Source organism: Nycticebus coucang, chromosome 21, assembly GCF_027406575.1.
Source record: "Nycticebus coucang isolate mNycCou1 chromosome 21, mNycCou1.pri, whole genome shotgun sequence".
Classification (NCBI taxonomy): Eukaryota; Metazoa; Chordata; class Mammalia; order Primates; family Lorisidae; genus Nycticebus; species Nycticebus coucang.
In genome coordinates, this window is record NC_069800.1 from 24,285,313 (window position 1) to 24,303,391 (window position 18,079).

General features: G+C 39.7%; 1 pseudogene; it reads left to right on the top strand.

Annotated features, from left to right (window-relative positions):
• LOC128573477 (galactose mutarotase-like) overlaps positions 1 to 18,079 on the top strand; it is a 72,437-nt pseudogene that overhangs the window by 14,637 nt on the left and 39,721 nt on the right.

An 18,079-nucleotide genomic window follows, 5' to 3' on the forward strand; every position in this document is an offset into this window, starting at 1 on the left:
GAGATAACCCAGGGTAGGAAGGAGAAAGAGGAAAGCCAGCTGACAGAGGATTGACCCCACAGCCCTGCAGGGCCCCGGCCTGCGCTGGCACCTCCCTCAACTCTCATTGCGTTCATGCCTCTGTTTCCCTCATCATTACACACGACTCAATTTTCTCTCCTTTTTCTGAACTCCAACCTGGGTACCTCTCCCATTTGTTAGTGGCAAGTCCTGCTTGTTTCAGGCAGTGCATATTTTTCTTAGAGAAAGCATTTGACAAAGTCAACCATATTAATATGTCAATGTTTGTTTATGTTTAAGATAGAGAAAGAAACACGAGAAATGTCTTCTCCCTTTCTTTGCTCTTTTTCTCTAGCGCCAGCCAACAGGTGGGAAGGTGGGAGTTGTCAGGGTGTCCCAAGGCTGGAGACACCGCCCACAGACCCTCGGCAGACGTCCACACGAGGAATTCCTGCTTGCAAACAGTGCCCAGGACCCAGCCCGTTGACTTCTTTACGGGAAAGGAAATGGAGCACTGTGCCCCAGAAACTGTTTGTCATATGGTTGTGCATATTTATACAGTAACTGTTATATTTTTAGATGGAAGGAGGTGGAGTTTTTTCTCAGTTTCTATGGTAAATTGCTTGTAAAGTCTGCATTTGTCTTATTAAAGTAATAATACTGAATCAACCAATTTGCCCAAGCAGGAAATGTACCCCATTGTCAGATTTTAAAATACACAGACCCTTTAAAAGCAGAACCAATGTTAATGGAAGAATATGAAATTATTTTTTAAATTTACTGCCCTCAGATATGAAGTTAAAATCCCCCAGTCTTACTGACCTCTCATTCGTAGAGTCCCCTAGAGCCGTGAATGTGGCAGAGGAGTTGGGCGCTCTTTTCATGACTTAACTCATCTTAGATCTGTTCTCTCCAGCCCGGGGGCCACAGACCACAAATAGTTACTGGGCACTGAAGGTGTGGTGAGTCCAAATTGAGATGTACTGCAAGGGTCAAATCCACACTGTGTTTGGGAGAATGTAAAATATTTTTATGTTGATTTCATGTGGGGTGATAGTAATTTTTGATATATGAAGTTAAATAAAATTATTATTACAAAATCTTTCCATGGTGTATCAGTTTGCTCGGACGGCCATTAACAAAGCACCACAGTCTAGGTGGCTTAACCAGTTATTTATCACCTCACAGTTCTGGAGGCTACAAGTCTAAAATGAGGATGCTGGCAGGCTGATTCCTTCTGAGGGCTATGAGGGAAAGGTCTGCTGGGCCTCCCTTCTTGGCTTACGGATGGCCACCTTCTCCTTATATCTCTGCATTGTCTACCCGCTGCTCATGCCTGTCTCTGTGTCCCAATTTTCCCTTTTTCTAAGAACATTAGTTATACTCAATCAGGGCCCTTCCCAATTTCTTCATTTGAACAGACAACCCCTGTAAAGATCCTATCTCCAAATAAGGGCATGTTCTGAGGATCTGGAGGTCAGAATTCAAACAAAACTTCTTTAGGGGAATACAATTCAAACCATAAAACACTGTTAGTTTTTCCTTTTCTTTAAAAATGGCTGCCAGAAAATGTAAAATGACATATGTAGCTCACATCAACTTTCTATCACACAGCACTGCTCTAGAATCACTCTCTCCCCCCGGTCTGGTGGTGGCAGAGGGAAGAGGAAAGAAAGTTACAGCTTTCCTGAAGTGCCAATCATCTGAAAAGATTCCAACCTGTCGAACGGCATGATCACAGTTTCCATAATTCTGTGAGAAGCCTAAACCTAACTTGACCTTGCAACACCACCATACTGAAGGTGATTACAAGTTTCTATTATTTGTAATGGGTGGAAAGAATTGGTTACAGAGGAGAGGAGCCCATTTCATCCATCCCTCCATCCATCCATCCATCCACTTACTCATCTTACAGCTTGTCCTTTAGAAGCCTATAGTTTGTACCTCTAGAATATCTAAAAGTTTTGGCTAAAGGAGAGAGTTTAGAAATAAGAGCTGGGGAGTATAGATTTTAAACAGGAAGCTAGACAGTATTCTGAGCTAGTGAGAGAAAATAGAAAAGAGGTCAGGGAAGTTAGAGATCTATGAAAGCAAGAAACAGGAACCAATGTTTAGGCTTTATCCAAGACTTTCCGCCTCTTTCCTTATACATGAGGAAAACCATGGCTTTGTAAGGAAAGTTTGCCCAGAAGTTAGATATGAACTCCTCTCACCACGCATTGTTTCTGAAGGGGCTTCGACACCTCATCAGTATTCAGGGCCTGTGGGAATTTCTGCTGTGCCACCAAAAAAAAAAAAAGAGAGAGAGAGAGAGATAAAGAAAGAAATAATGGTTGGAAGGAATTTGTTACCAAGTCCTGCTCTTTTTGACTGAGCCAGGGAGCAAAATTAGTCTAATTTAGCAAGGCATGGAAGAAGAGCATGATAGGTTCTTGAAACATGCATAAATCTTATTTTTCTCTTTGATTGAATTGGGTCTGAGTTGACTCCTGTGTAAAATCAGGTATGGGCCCTCTCCCTGGAAGCATAGAATGAAGTCTTTTTAACAAGGTTCTGTTGAGTTGTTTGTATCTCTCAAAGAAACCCCTTAGAGACTGAGTTACTCAGAACTAAAATTAACTGCAGGCTCTAGCTTCCTAGACTCCTAATAGCCCCGTACAGCACAGGGAGCATTGGTAGGCACCCTAATCTCCTGCATTGACCTCTTTACCATTCTCCTTATCACTACAGGAAAGCACATTTTTTTTTTTTTTTTTTTTTTTTTTGTAGAGAAGAGACACAAAACTATTCCAAGTCTGCAGAATTGCCCAAAGGAGACAAGGTTGCATTGCATTAACCTTCCTACCCAGCATGTTCCTGGCTCCAATACGAAGGAAAACAAGGGGCTCTAATTAATTTCAGTTATTACTGGTGGTTCACAAAATTCAGACTGATATTTCCTCCCAGATCTGGACATCTCTAACAAAGCTTCGTCTGAGATAGGGGGGCATGTCAGTCACATAGCTTATTTCTGACTATCTAAGATTCAGGAGATAAACATTTCTTTCAGTAATCGTCAGCCTCACAGCTTTATTAGATGCTTGCATAAAACCACTTTAAAGACAGAGCATGACAGGAGGGTCTAAATAGACCATGGAACAAGAACTTAGCAGAGGTAATTGGTCACACATAAATACCACATTAGTACCCTGTAGAACTGGCCACAAATCAATTGAGTGACAATATTGCTTGCCTTTGTTTGGTGAGTTAACATGCAGGAAAGGGCATGGTATCTTTCTAGCCAGAAATAAGAAAAAAATAGGATATTGCCATTTGCTTTTGCTCATGTCATTTTAATCTAACTGGCTCAGTGAAAGTCATCAATCTCTTCACTTTGTACCTGTGCTTAGATTTCTTACTGTAGCTCATGAAAACCCATCTGTTGGAAATAAACATGTTCTAAGAATCCATTTTTAAGTCACTCCATTTTTTTTTAGTATTTCTTTAGCTTGACTCCTGCTGATTTCTGTTTAAGATCATGTGTGGTAGCTTGGTATTAATTTAATTGATTTACATTCAATTATGTTTATTTAATTAATGCCCTCCATGCATTCATACCCTTTACCCTGAAGCTTTCTAGAGCCCTCTAGCTCTCAATGTGGTCATGTGACATGGTCAGGCCAATGAGAAGTTAACACATGGGAGCAAAGCAAAGGCTTAAAAAGGTGCATGTACATGTCTGCTTCCTCTCTTGCTTTCTCTGCTTCTCTGTGATAACAGCAACAGGCTAGTCTAGTAGAGAGATGTGAGCAATTTGGAGAGCAGGGGCCACCTCAGAATCAGCCAGCCCCAGTCACCCAGCCAGGGCACCTGAGACACGGTAGGAAGTCCAGCCAGTCAGGACAAGCCTCAACCAGTAAGACCTGCAGTCAACATGAAGTTTTTCGAGAAAAACAAAATAATATCATTCATGCTTAAGGCACTGAGTTATGGGTTAACTGTTATACAGCATTATTGTGATAGCTAAAAAAAAGGGGAGGTGATAGAAATTGAATATCTGAATACATTCATTTTGCCAGATGAAAATTAATAGTATCTCTTACCAAATGAATGTGAAAAAAACTTGCCATTGCAGAAGCAATATGCCATTTGACCATTCTATGCAGAGGCTGGGAACTGGTTCTCCCCTGAGCCTTCTGAGCACCTAGGCATGGGTCTGTCTCTCTGACAGCAACACAAGACCAATTTCTTCCCACTTCCAGAAAGTGTCACTGCTATCTCAACCTACCCCCTGACAACCCTATCTTAACCTGATCTCAGATGGGCTCCAAGAAATCAAATTTGTACACCTGATACTGCATTAATTGTTTTCCTCTAAAGCTATAAGACATTGGCCTGCCTCTTGCCTTTAAGAGAAATCATATTTGTGAAAGTTTTGAGATGAAAGAAGATGTTAGATCATCTAATCAAATAATGTTCTTATATGCAAGGAGGACTTGTCTTTCTTTCCCAAAAGGACATGCATGAGCTCTGCTAATGCAATTTTTTTTAAAGAGACAAAAAACAGAGTTACCCTATTTGAAGCAGGCTGGGGAGAGTGCAGTGAAGAAAGCCCCTCTCCCAGTACCCTGCTCTTTCCTTCCCGCACATCTCCCACTTCCCTAAGAGGGGCCCTCTAGCATCACAGACTCACCGAGGATTAACTCCTCAAAATTTAAGGAGCATAGGAATCATCTGGAGTCTTGTTAAAACTCGGCTTTAGATTCAAGAGCTCTGAAGAGGAGGCTGAGATTCTGAACTTCTCAGGCGCTCTCAGATGACAGGAGGCGGCTGATACTGGAGCGTGCACGGAGTGGCAAGACCTTAGGATACTGAAGAACAATTTGAAAAACACTGACTCGTTTGAGTTCTCCCTTTGGCAAAGAGGGAACGTGACTCTGGGGAGGTCACATTTAATGTCAGAGCTGGAAATCATCACAGAGATGGATGTTCTCTCTTGCCCATGTCTCTTTATTATCCAAATCTTCACAGGTTCATCTTAGACAATAAAAGAACTACTTATTAAATAAATGGGCCCAACCTTTACATGTGTCTTTTTCTGTCTGTTGTTAAGAGATATTTTAACTCACTTAAAGAATTTCTGGTTTTAAAATCAACTAATTTCAAGAACTTTCACAGAGGAAAAATATATACCAAAGACTTCTAGTTTAAAAGAGCATCTGTTACAACTTCTTACACACCACCGAAACACATATAAATGCACACAAAACAACCAAAACAAAAGAAAAGGATCATGTCACTCCAAAAATAAAGAGTGCTGGGTAACCTAGTTTCAGAATTTGGAAGGAACCTGCTTTTTCTAAAAAGTCCTTAAAGTTAAATTGTTGATGCTTTTCTCTGTGAGACAGAGCAATTCTACTTGCTGGGAAAAATGAGGAGGAATATGGTTTTCACCAGTTTGATCTCACTCATAGATTTTTGGCATCTAAACTCTCACTCCCTCCAGCAAAGTTGGCAGCCACTTCTGTGCATGGGTGTTCTTCAGGGAGAACCACTCAGACAATTTGCTCTGGAGAAGACACCACCCAGTCCTACAATGTCATCCTAGATGGACATGCTTCCATAGCACAATTGCGTTGAGAATGACACACTTTAACTCACAATTCAACTTTGACATTCTAACTGGCTCCATAAGCAAGAAAACACTTTTTTAAAAAAATAAATTTTTTGTTATTCTCTTATGGTTCAAGTTCCCAGGCCAGTAAGAGTTGCTGACCAGAACTTAGTAATGTTCTGTTGCATTGACGCATTTCCATTTGAGTTTCTTTCCCAGAAATGGTAGCCAGGAGATTACAGAGACTTACACTACCTGTTAGTCCAGAAAGGGCAAGATAAATGATACGCCACCACAGATTATATGCACGGACCCACTGGGCCTGGGCAAAAGACTGAAATAATGACCAATATTAACCCCTAGCTCACTATACTATAATGTCCATACAGGGAGGGAGTTCTCAGCCATTTTTTGTTCATGGGATGTATGCATTAGCGTGCTTTCTCATTGTGCTTGTATGCCCTCCACCCCACCCCAAACACATAACAATACTCACTCCCCTCATGCACTATTCATTTTCACCTCCTTACAACCTCCCTAACCTTGTCAGTCAAGATGTGAGGTAGACTGTGCCTCTCCTCCCAGCAGATGCATCTCTTATAGTAAATCCTTTCCTCCTTGACAATCCTTGTTGTCTTAGTAACTGATTTTGTATGTGGCAAACAAGATGAACCCCCCTGGTGGGTTTGTTAACAATAAGAGAAAGGGTTCTACCATTGCTACCAAAATGGACAGACTATTGAGCTCATCCACAGGCCATGTACCCTGACCAGGGACCAGATAAAAACTCCCCTCAACCAAAATAAATAGAAAACACCAACATAAGATTTCTCTCTCTCTCTCACTTTTTTCTTTTAAAGCAAACTCTACACATCAAGGGAAAGAAGATCTTATAGTGAAATATCAGAGGATGAGCACATGGAAGGAAGCATGCTTGTGCCATGCTGAGTGGTTTGCTTAGCATGACCCTCTCCCTAGCTCACTCACCCTCTCTTACTCGCCCTCCTCACCCTCTCCCTAGCTCGCTCTCCCCACCCTCTCCCTAGCTCGCTCTCCCCACCCTCTCCCTAGCTCGCTCTCCCCACCCTCTGCCTACTCACTCTCCCCACCCTTTCCCTAGCTCACTCACCCTGCCCTTTACCCTGGGTTTAGTTCAAATGTTACCTGTTTAATGAGTCCTTCCTTACCCCCTTCAAGGGTCCTGAAACTACAGCCTGTGGGCCACATGCAGCGGTATGATTGTATTTGTTCCCATTCGGTTTTTTTACTTCAAAATAAGGTATGTGCAGTGTGCATAGGAATTTGTTCATAGTTGTTTTTTTTTAAAACTATAGTCTGGCCCTCCAACGGTCTGAGGGACAGTGAACTGGCCCCCTGTTTAAAAAGTTTGAGGACCCCTGCGAATAGGCCTCCTGCTTCACATTCAAAGGTCACCATGTGATATTTGTCAGTGTAAAATTATTTGGGTGATTATTTTGTTGAACATCTTGTGATTAATCAAGTTGCTATTGAGCATAAAATAGATGTTTAGCAAATAATTGTCCATGAGTTTCTGAATCCTATTGCTATAGAAGACATATTTCATTTGTATAAAATAGAAACAGAAAGCCAGAAGGGGGGAAAAAATGAAGGTGAAAATAGAATGTCAGGGTCAGGAACAGAACAGTGAGCTGAGGCAAAGGTGGCAGAGGAGACGGAGGGAATTTAAGGACACTGATGTTGTAAATCCAATTACAGTCCTCTTCAGAGTTAAGAAAAAGCAGACACAATGTCCCTGAAAATCTGTGATGGGACAGAGACAGTGAAGGACAATCAGGAAAGATTTTTCTCAGAATTTAAAGGAAAAAGATAAAGAGATGAAAACAATGTGTAGAAAATGATACACAAAATGCTGGAGAGTAAAAAATCTAGCCAAAGAATTGTAAGCTTATCTAATGAGAAGAAACAAAGAAAATCAGAACCAAAAGCAAGAATTGTAAGTTTTTTTTTCTTTTAAATTTGGAAAGAATTCAAGAAAATACTCAAGTATGCTGGTTAAACAAAGTTCACACATCCCAACAGCAACAACGAACAAAAACGTTAAGAAAAATCTCTGCAACTAGAAATCTGCTAGTGCTTGTTTTAATTAGTAGAACCCAAAAATAATCCAATAATGACAAGTTGAGAAAACAAGTTATCTCAAAAGAAAAATAAATAAATAAATGCCAGGAGATGATGGAGTAGAATCTAGAAAAACCAAACAAAGAAAAAAGATTAGAAACCAGTAACTTTATACAAAGGCAAGTCCATGTCCCTAGGATGGAAGAACAATAAGCTCTTAAGCATGCAAGTCTTCAGAAATTATACCAGTCCTGTACCTTTTTTGAATAATATTAATAATAAATTACCAAAAGTTTACATTCCTGCTGAGTGAAAGATGATTCAAATTAAAGTGTCATGTTTTATTGTTAAAATATACACTCAGAATGTAAATTGAGCAGTCATAAAATGGGATGCATAAAATAACAGCTTGCCGAATGTATAAATTAAAACTTAAAAGATGAGATAGACAAAATCCCACCCAATAAAGAAGATTTTTTTTTGACAAGTTTTTCATCTTTTGTTCAGAAAATCAGAGGTAAGTAAATGCATAAACAATTTAAATACTATAAAATAAAAGTAGGAATTTGTAAGGAAGTACTGAAATATATAATATGTACATGGATAATCTGTTTAAAAAACATTTTTCCCCCTCAAATTTCCTTGAAATCATTGCAAGAATTAATCACATATTAAGCAACATCCAGAAAAAATTTTAAATTCCTAATTAATAAAAATTAAATTTGCCATATTCTCCAGCATGAATGTTTTATAACTAGAAATTGCTAGCAAAATTTTAAACAAAAGCTGAACTTTTGTAAAAATAAATTTTGTCATAATTTTAGTTGAGAGCTAGACATAGGTGTGTGTTTTCAGCTTAAATTGTTATATGATCTGAAGTTTATTTTAACATACTTCAGGATAATGAGAGGCTGTCCATGTGTGTTCATTTTAATTCAGACCATTAGGTTGTCCTGGAACAATCTCCCCTGCAGTGGTTACTCAGCACTCCATCAAAGACCACATTCTGAGGGTGATCACCGCAAGTGCCTCAGTAGTGTTGATGTCAGAACAACATCTAAGGCTTTGGTAATTAGCATAATTAGTGTCAGAAATGAATTTTCTTTAGTGAGGCTTATAGTTTCCCTAAAGATCAGGACGAACTTTACAAATGAGTTTTTATTTGTGACCTTCATGATGCTCAAGGTAATGGCTAGAAACATGTGAGAACCCGGCAGTGCCTTCCACACATGGGTATAGAATTCAGAGCATCCTTCAGTCTTCCCAGTAAGGAATAGTCCCCTATGCCTGATTCATAAACAGCTCAGCGTTCAGTGCATAAAGAAAAGGATTCTAGGTTTTCCTGGGTCTAAACATGCTACATTTGTCTTGAGTGAATATCTTATGGAAGGTACTATTAAATCCCCTAAAGTATGGGTACATATCCAAAGGAAATTATATCAATATATCAGAGAGGTATCCTCATACCTAGGCTCAATGCAGCATTGTTCATGATGTCCAAGATAGGCAATCAACCTAAGTGTCCATCAACAGATGAATGGATAAAGAAAATGTCATGTGTACACATACACATATCAGCCAGCCATGGTAGTATGCACCTATAGTGCGAGTTACTCAGAAGGCTGAGGCAGAGTGACCACTTGAACACTTGAACCTGGGAGTTTAAGACCAGCCTAGGTAACAACAACAACAACAACAACAACAACACAATTCTACCATTTGTGACAACATAAATGAACCTGAGCAATATCATGAGAAGTGAAATAAGCCAGGAACAGAAAAACAAATATAGCATGTAGCATGTTCTCATTTACATATGGAATCAAAAAAAAGTTGAGCTCATAGAAACGGACTGTTGAAGGACCATTATAAGAATATAGGTTGGGGGAAATAGGGAGGTGTTGGTCAAAGAGTACAGACTTTCATTTATAAGATAAATAATTTATAGTGACCTAACACACAGAACAGTAACTATAGTTAATAATAATTTATTGTATACCTGAAATTTGCTGAAGAAGTAGATCTCAAGTATTCTCATCACATGTGCATGAAAAAATGTAATGATGTAAGGTGATAGATATGTTAACTAGTCTGACTGGAGAAATCATTTCACAAAGTATATGTGTATCAGAACATCACCTTGTACACCATGAATATATATAATTTTTTATTGGTCAGTCATACCTCAATAAAGCAGAAGAAAAATCAGCTAAGGACAGAGAAGGAGTCTTTATTGAGCCTCCAGAGAAGGGCATATGGACTCTTACGCCTGCATGCTAAGAAAATAAAAATCTACAAGTCAGACAAAGCCAGGACTGAGATTTGGCTTCCTTGCAATTTTTTTTAGCAAGTCTGCAGGGAGGAAACTTTCACCTTCCCCATATGGTAGACTACTGAAAGTTCCTTAAAAGAATAAAATGGCTGAGCTTGACCTATCAATTTAAGTCAATTCCCAATGGGGTACAGTAATTCCTCAAATATAACAAATTAATATCCCATTTTAACCTATTGAGGGACTTCTAGGTACAACAACATAATTTGTCACCTCAATGACTTAAAATGAAATATTAGGAACAATGATTAGTATACTGCTAGCTATTAAGTCTTCAAATGTGGCTAATATAAGAATCTCATTTTTCTCACTTTTTTAAAAATTAAATTTCAATAGTCACATGTAGCTAGTGGTGACCATATTGAATATTAGAGAAATAGAACATTTCCATTATCACAGAATGTTCTATGGCAGTGACATCAGAATCAGGAAGATGACAGCGTTATTCTCCTGATCTACTGCTTATCTTAATTGCTGTCATAGCCCCAATTAATAGGATCCCTGAATTCCCCTTGTTTTTGAACCATCTATTTTCTTCCTTCTTTGCATCTGGACTTGGTTATATGACTTTTTTTTGCCAATGAAGCAAGAGGAAATGTGATACAAGCAGAGAATTTCTTGTCCTGTTTCTCTGCAATAACTTTAAAGGCTTGCCCACACTAGTCTTGTTGAGAGAGATAAGAGACAAATGAAAGAGAGACGTGGCATCCCATCTGAAGTCGTCCTAGACCAGCCAGCCTCTCACTGACCCACCAGCTGATTGCAGATGGATGAATTATTCCAGCCAAGATCAGCAGAAACACTCATTTGACACACAGGATCACAAGAGGCAATAGATACAGTTTTAAACCACTAAATCATGAAGTGGTTTGTTATACTTGCAATGAAGCATCAGTCACAATCCAGCTCAACTACTGACCTAACTGATACACATAACTGCATAAGAGACAATGGAAGTCTAGGGAAGGTTGTGCAGGTGAAGGTGGCATGACTATCCCTCACTCAGTTATATTGCTGCCCCTCAAGGTAATTTCTTCCTTCCTCCCCATGCAGAAGAATGCCCACAGAGGGCTGTCTAGGCCCTCTCTACTCTGTTATTTATTTTTTACATGGAAAGAGAAGTTGACAATCAGATGGATCAAAGTATAAAATATTTATTTCAGTGTTTTTCAATCTTTTTATCCATGGCAAACTTGAACCTATAATTAAACTTCCACCGCACACTTAAATTATGTTTATCCCCCCCAAAAAAAAAATGTAAAAAAAAAAAAAATATATATATATATACTTAACTATGCTACTGATGTCTTTCAAAAATAACTAATCTTTTTTTGGAAGCACACATAAGATCCTCTCGTGTCACACTGAAAATCACTCATATCCTTAGTGAAGTATTGCATGAGAATCTGTAAAGGCACTGTGTAAGATCTCACCCATTCTCTTTTGCTTCCTGAGCCTCACTAGGAAGCTCACTCTACTTCCTGTCACCATGCTGTGAGTACACCTGGAAGGGCCCTAGGTCTGCCCTCCAGAGGTAAACACCATCCTTACCCTGTGACCCAGTGAAGAGGAGATAGCAATTACATTATTGCAGATATAACTCAAAATGTCCAATAACATTACTTATTTTCTGAGAAAGAGATGGGTGACAGCACGTTTTGGTTTCAGAATTAAAATCTGAGCTACTATTTGAAAATGGGATTAGGTTGTCCAATACGCGAATGTCATGAATTAACATTATTCTTTGCTTCTCTTTTGGATATGGATCCTTGTGTGAATTTTTTTGCATGGTCTGACTCTGTAGGGAAAGCAGAAATAAAAGTAAGTCAATCCTTCACATCTTGTTAAGAAATAATGAGATGAACAGGCAACAAACTCATGAAAAAATGCTCATCATCTCTAATCATCAGAGAAATGCAAATCAAAACCACTTTGAGATTTCAGAGAATGGCCCACATCACAAGCAATAGTTGTGGCATGGCTATGGAGAGAAGGGAACACTTCTGCACTGTTGGGACTGCAAACTAGCACATCCTTTATGGGAAGAAGTATGGAGAATCCTCAAAGAACTAAAAGTAGACTTTCGAAAAGAAAAGCAAGCACAGAAAAAAGATGGCAGCCAAGTAACAGCTTCTGTGCAGCCGGGCACAGTGAGAGTGGTGAGAGAAGACTCCAGGCATCTCTGGCTGGTGGGTTTTGCCCAGAGGCTTACCTTTGGTGACACAGGAAGTGAGTGAGAGACTTCTGGACCCCAGCGGAGGACAGAAGCAGTGGAAAACAGGCAAGTGGTAGGTGCGTTTGTTCAGTCGGAGGCTGCCTGAAGCTGTACCCATAGCAACAGTGAGACTGCAAGCAGGAAAAGCCTTACCTGTGGGCTGTTTTGGTTTTCTTGGACTTGGGCACTTGATTGAACTGACTTGGGAGATATTGGGCCCGTGTGTGCATGTAACTTTGGGCATTGTCTGGGCCCCGGTCTGAGCTGCTGAGCTGGAAAGGAGCTAATATCATTCAGCTGTAGGTTGCCTGCACAACTGTTGTGGGAGAGCTGCCCTTGTGTGTTGCAGCACAGAGATCAGCCAGGAGACCTTGGGCACGTAATCTAGTGACTGAGCTGCCCTAAGGCCGGGTCTGAGATGCTGGGGAAGTGTGGAGATCCAAGTGTGGCAGATTAACAGCCTTGGCTGTTAATGTCAGGGGCATGGTAGGAGTCTGGACTCGGCACACTGGATAAGCAGGCAGCCACACCAGGAGAGATCCCAGGGATAAGTGTTTTCCTTGGAAAGCTTCTGCTTGGCCAAGGTTCATAGTTTGGGGTGTCTTTTAAGTGGGCTGAGGAGACTTTTGGGCTCCCGAGCCTGTGGGGTCAGAGAGATCAGCAGAGGCCTCTACTCTCCATCTCATACAGCTGTATCAACATTGTGATTAACATCTTATACCTCAGAAGATCACCTGTTGCCTGGACAATATTCAGCAAGATATATATACTGTTTGGTTCTTTGGTTTGGGGGGTTTTGTTTTCTTTGTTTTTTTGTTTGTTTGTTTGTTTTCTTAATTTCAACATTTTTCCTTGGCATTTTTCTTGTTTTGTTTTGTGTTTTATTTTCCTTTTTTTTCTCTTATTTCACTTTTCTAGTTAAAATGACATCTTCCATTTTTGCCTTCTTTAACAATTGGAATTTCATTTTTGTCAGTGTTTCTGCCCCTATTATTTGTTTTTTCCCCCACAATGTTATCCCATAAGTGTTCTTGGTTGTTTGTTTTGGTATGATTTATAGCATTTTTGGCTTTCCTCTCTACTGGTGGAGGTGGGGTACTGTGTCTAATCTGGCTGGCAAAGAGCTGTTGACCTCAAGGGAATCACCCAACCCAGCACCCCCAGAGGTTGGGGGTTCTCAAGGTTGGGTCATAGTACCTATATTACTCCTGTTTCTTTCTTTCGGTGCCTTTCTTATTTTTGTCAATATTTCCTTTTGCTCACCCCCCTATGCTTTCTCTTTTCTCTTTCTTTTTAAAATCTTTTCTCCCTTCTTGCTCTTCAATTTTCTCATCCTTCTGGTTCCGTACCAAAGGAACTCACTAAAACTTTAAATAACAAGAAGAAGTGAAAGGATAATTAGGGTAAGAAAACAGATAAAAGAAAGCACTAATGAAGAAGAACCAGCAGAAAAATCCAGGTAACATGAAATACCAGTCCAGAGTAATCCCTTCTAGGGATCATGAGGTAGCTACAGCACAGGACTCTCCCTATAAAGAAATGTTAGAAATGACATAAGGGGAATTTAAAATACAGATGATGAAAACAATGAAGGAAATTGCTGAGAAAGTGGAAAACAATCAAAAAACAATGAAGGAAATTGCTGAGAAAGTGGAATATAACCAAAAGGAAATCCAAAAACAGAATCAAATTAGAGATGAAAGATACAAAGAATACAGAAAGGATATAGCATAGCTGAAGGAACTGAAGCAGTCAATTAGGGAACTTAAGGGTGCAATAGAAAGTATCAACAACAGATTACATCATGCAGAAGAGAGAATCTCAGAGGTAGAGGATAAAGCTCTTGAGATAACTCAGATAATTAAAGAGGTAGAAAAGAAGAGAAAGAAAGCAGAATGTTCGTTGATAGAATTATGGGACTCTATGAAGCATTCAAACATACGAGTTATAGGTATCCCAGAAGGGGAAGAAGAATGTCCCAGAGGAATGGAAGCCATTCTAGAAAATATTATAAATGAAAATTCCCCAAATATCATCAAAGATTCTGATATACTCCTTTCAGAGGGATATCAGTCCCCAGGAGTAAACACCAACTGACCTACAGGGGCAAATCCATCAGGGTAACCACAAATGTCTCTAATGAAATTTTTCAAGCCAGAATACAATGGTCATCTTTAATCGACTTAAACAGAACAACTTCCAGCCCAGAATTCTATATCCCACAAAGCTAAGCTTTAAAATTGACAGACATCAAATCTTCTATTGATATGAAAACATTGAGGAAATTTGCCACCACAAGACCAGCTTTACAGGAAATATTTCAACCTGTTCTACACACTGACCATCATAATGGACCTTCAGCAAAGTAAACTTCCAGAAATTAAAGGATAGAACCTAGTTTCCACAATGATGAAAAAGACAAACTAAGCAATGGACTTTCACAAAATAAGATGAATAGAATGCTACCACACTTATCAAATATCTCAATAAATGTCAATGGCTTGAATTCCTCACTGAAGAGGCATAGATTGGCTGATTGGATTAAAAAACACAAGCTGAGAGGAGAGCAAGATGGCGGCCGAGTAACAGCTTCCTTGCATCTGAGTACCGTGAGTCCAGGGAGATAGGACTCCAGGCATCTCTGGCTGGTGGGATCTGCCTATCATCACCCCTGTGAGGATACAGAGAGTCAGCGAGAGACTTCTGGACCCCAAGAGGAGGACTAAAACAGTGGAAAACCGGCAAGTGGTTGCGTGTATTCAATCAGTCTAATCCCCCCCCCCCGCAACTGTAAGTTCAGTAGCACCATGACTGCAAACCAGAAAGGCCTTACCTGTGAACTGTTTTTGTGTCTTTGGACTTGGCATTCAGTTGAACTGCCCTGGGGAGAGCCTGAGCGGGAATGTAGAGAACTTTGGCCATTGTCTAGGGCCCCAGTCTGAGCCACTGAGCCAGATGGAGCTAATAGTGTTTGGCTGTGGGCTACAGGGAGCCATTGTGAGCGATCTGCCCTGGCAAGCTCTGCCCTCAGGGTCGCAGAGCTAGAATAGGGTGGGAGCTGGTAACCCAACAACCGAGTAGCCTAAGGGTGGGGTCTGAGCCACCTTGCAGACCTAACCCTCAGGGGCAGAGTGAGACTGGTTTTGGCACACTGGGTAAGTGGATAGCCACTTCAGCAGTGATTCCAGCGACAAGCACTTTCCTGGGAAAGCTTCTGCTCAGCAAGTTTACAAGTTCAAAGTGCCTTTTAAGTGGGCTGAAGAGAGATTTAGGGTGTCTACCTGCTGGGGTTTGAGAAATCAGCGCCTCCATTCATATCAGAACTGTGATTAACATCTCATAAACCAGAAGACCAGGTTTTGCCCAGACAATATTCAACAACATATACATACTGCTTTGTTTTTGGTTGTGTTTTGTTTTTTCTGTTTTTTTGTTTTTGTTTTTGTTTTTTGGTTTGGTTGTTTTTTTGTTTATTTTGATGTTGTTGATGTTGTTTTGTTTTTTAATTTCAACCTTTTCCATACAGATCTTTTTTCTTTCTCAATTTTTCTAATTATAATTTCCCATTGCTGCCTTTTTTAATAACTAGAACTTCATTTTTGCTAGTGTTTCTAATGCTATTATTTGGTTTTTCACCCAATTTTATCCATAAAGGTTTATGCTTGCTTCTTTTGGTTTGATTTATAGAATTTTTGTCTTTCCTCTCTACTTGGTGGAGGTGGGGTACTATGTCTGATCAGGTTAGCAAAGAGCTGCTGACCTCAAGGGACCCACCCAACAGGGCAGCCCCAGAAGGCGTTTTTTTTTTAAAGGTTGTGTCAAAATTCCCTACTGTACACCTATATTGATCTGTCTCCCTCTTTCTGTGCCTCTCTTATTTTGTCAATATTCCTTTTACCCACCCCCTCTCCTTTCTCTATTTTTTTTTTCTTTTCACTTGGTCCTCCTTTCTTTCATCCCTTTCTTGTTATTCAACCTTCTCACCCTTCTGGTCGGGTACCAAAAGGACTCATCTAAACCTTAGTCCACAGGCATGAGAACTTTAAGAACAACAGAAAGTGAAAGGAAAATTAGGGCAAGGAAAGAGATAAAAGAAATCATTCATGAGGAATAATCAGCACAAAACTCCAGGCAACATGAAGAACCAGTACAGAACAACCCCGCCAAGGGACCATGAGGTAGCTACTGCACAGGATTCCACCTATAAAAAAATGTTAGGAACGACAGAAAGGAAATTTAGAATACACATGTTGAAAACAATGACAGAAATGATGGAAACAATGAAGGAAACTGCTAATAAAGTGGAAAATAGCCAAAAGGAAATTCAAAAACAGAACCAAATAAGAGATGAATGATATGAAGAATACAAAAAGGATATAGTAGAGCTGAAGGAACTGAAACAGTCAATTAGGGAACTTGAAGATGCAATGGAAAGTATCAGCAACAGGTTAGACCATGCAGAAGAAAGGATTTCAGAGTTAGAAGACAAAGTTCTTGAGATAACTCAGATAGTAAAAGAGGCAGAAAAAAAGAGAGAGAAAGCAGAACATTCACTGTCAGAATTATGGGACTTTATGAAGCTTTCCAACATACTAGTTATAGGAATCCCAGAAGGGGAAGAAGAATGCCCCAGAGGAATGGAAGCCATACTAGAGAATATTATAAAAGAAAATTTCCCAAATATCACCAAAGATTCCGACACACTGCTTTCAGAGGGATATCGGACCCCAGGTTGCCTCAAATCTAACCAAGCTTCTCCAAGATACACTGTGATGAACCTGTCCAAAGTCAAGACAAAAGAAAAGATTCTGCAAGCTGCCAGGAGTAAGTGCCAGTTCACCTACAGGGGCAAATCCATCAGAGTGACCGCAGAATTATCTAATGAAACTTTCCAAGCAAGAAGACAATGGTCATCTAACTTGAATCTACATAAACAGAAAAATTTCCAGCCCAGAATTCTGTACCCTGCTAAGCTAAACTTCAAAATTGATGGAGAAATCAAATCATTTACGGATATACAAACATTGAGGAAATTTGCCACAGCAAGACCAGCTCTACAAAAAATACTTCAACCTGTTCTGCACACTGACAACCAAAATGGATCAGCAGCAAAGTAAGAACTCAGAAATTAAAGGACAGACCCTAACCTCCACACTGATGCAAAAGATAAAACTAAGCAATGGACTCTCACAAAATAAGATGAATAGAATACTACCACACTTATCAATTATCTAAATAAATGTTAATGGCTTGAATTCCCCACTGAAGAGACATAGATTGGCTGACTGGATTAAAAAACACAAGCCATGCATTTGCTGTCTACAAGAAACACACATGGCTTCAAAAGACAAATTAAAGCTCCGAGTCAAGGGTTGAAAGACAATTTTTCAGGCACATGGAATTCAGAAGAAAAGAGGAGTTGCAATCTTATTTTCAGATTCATGTAGATTTAAAGCAACTAAAGTCAAAAAAGGCAAAGATGGTCAGTTTATACTGGTCAAGGGAAAAATACAACAAGAAGATGTTTCAATTCTAAATATTTATGCACCCAATTTGAATGTTCCCAGACTCTTGAAACAGACCTTACTCAGTCTGAGCAATATGATATCTGATAACACCATAATAACACTCCTTAACACTCCTTAACACTCCTCTTACAGAGCTGGACAGATGCTCTAAACAGAAATTAAACAAAGATATAAGAGTTTTAAATGAGACCGTAGAACAACTGTGCTTGATACATGCATATAGAACACTCCACCCCAAAGATAAAAACTATACATTCTTCTCATCACCCCATGGAACATTCTCCAAAATTGATCATATCCTGGGACACAAA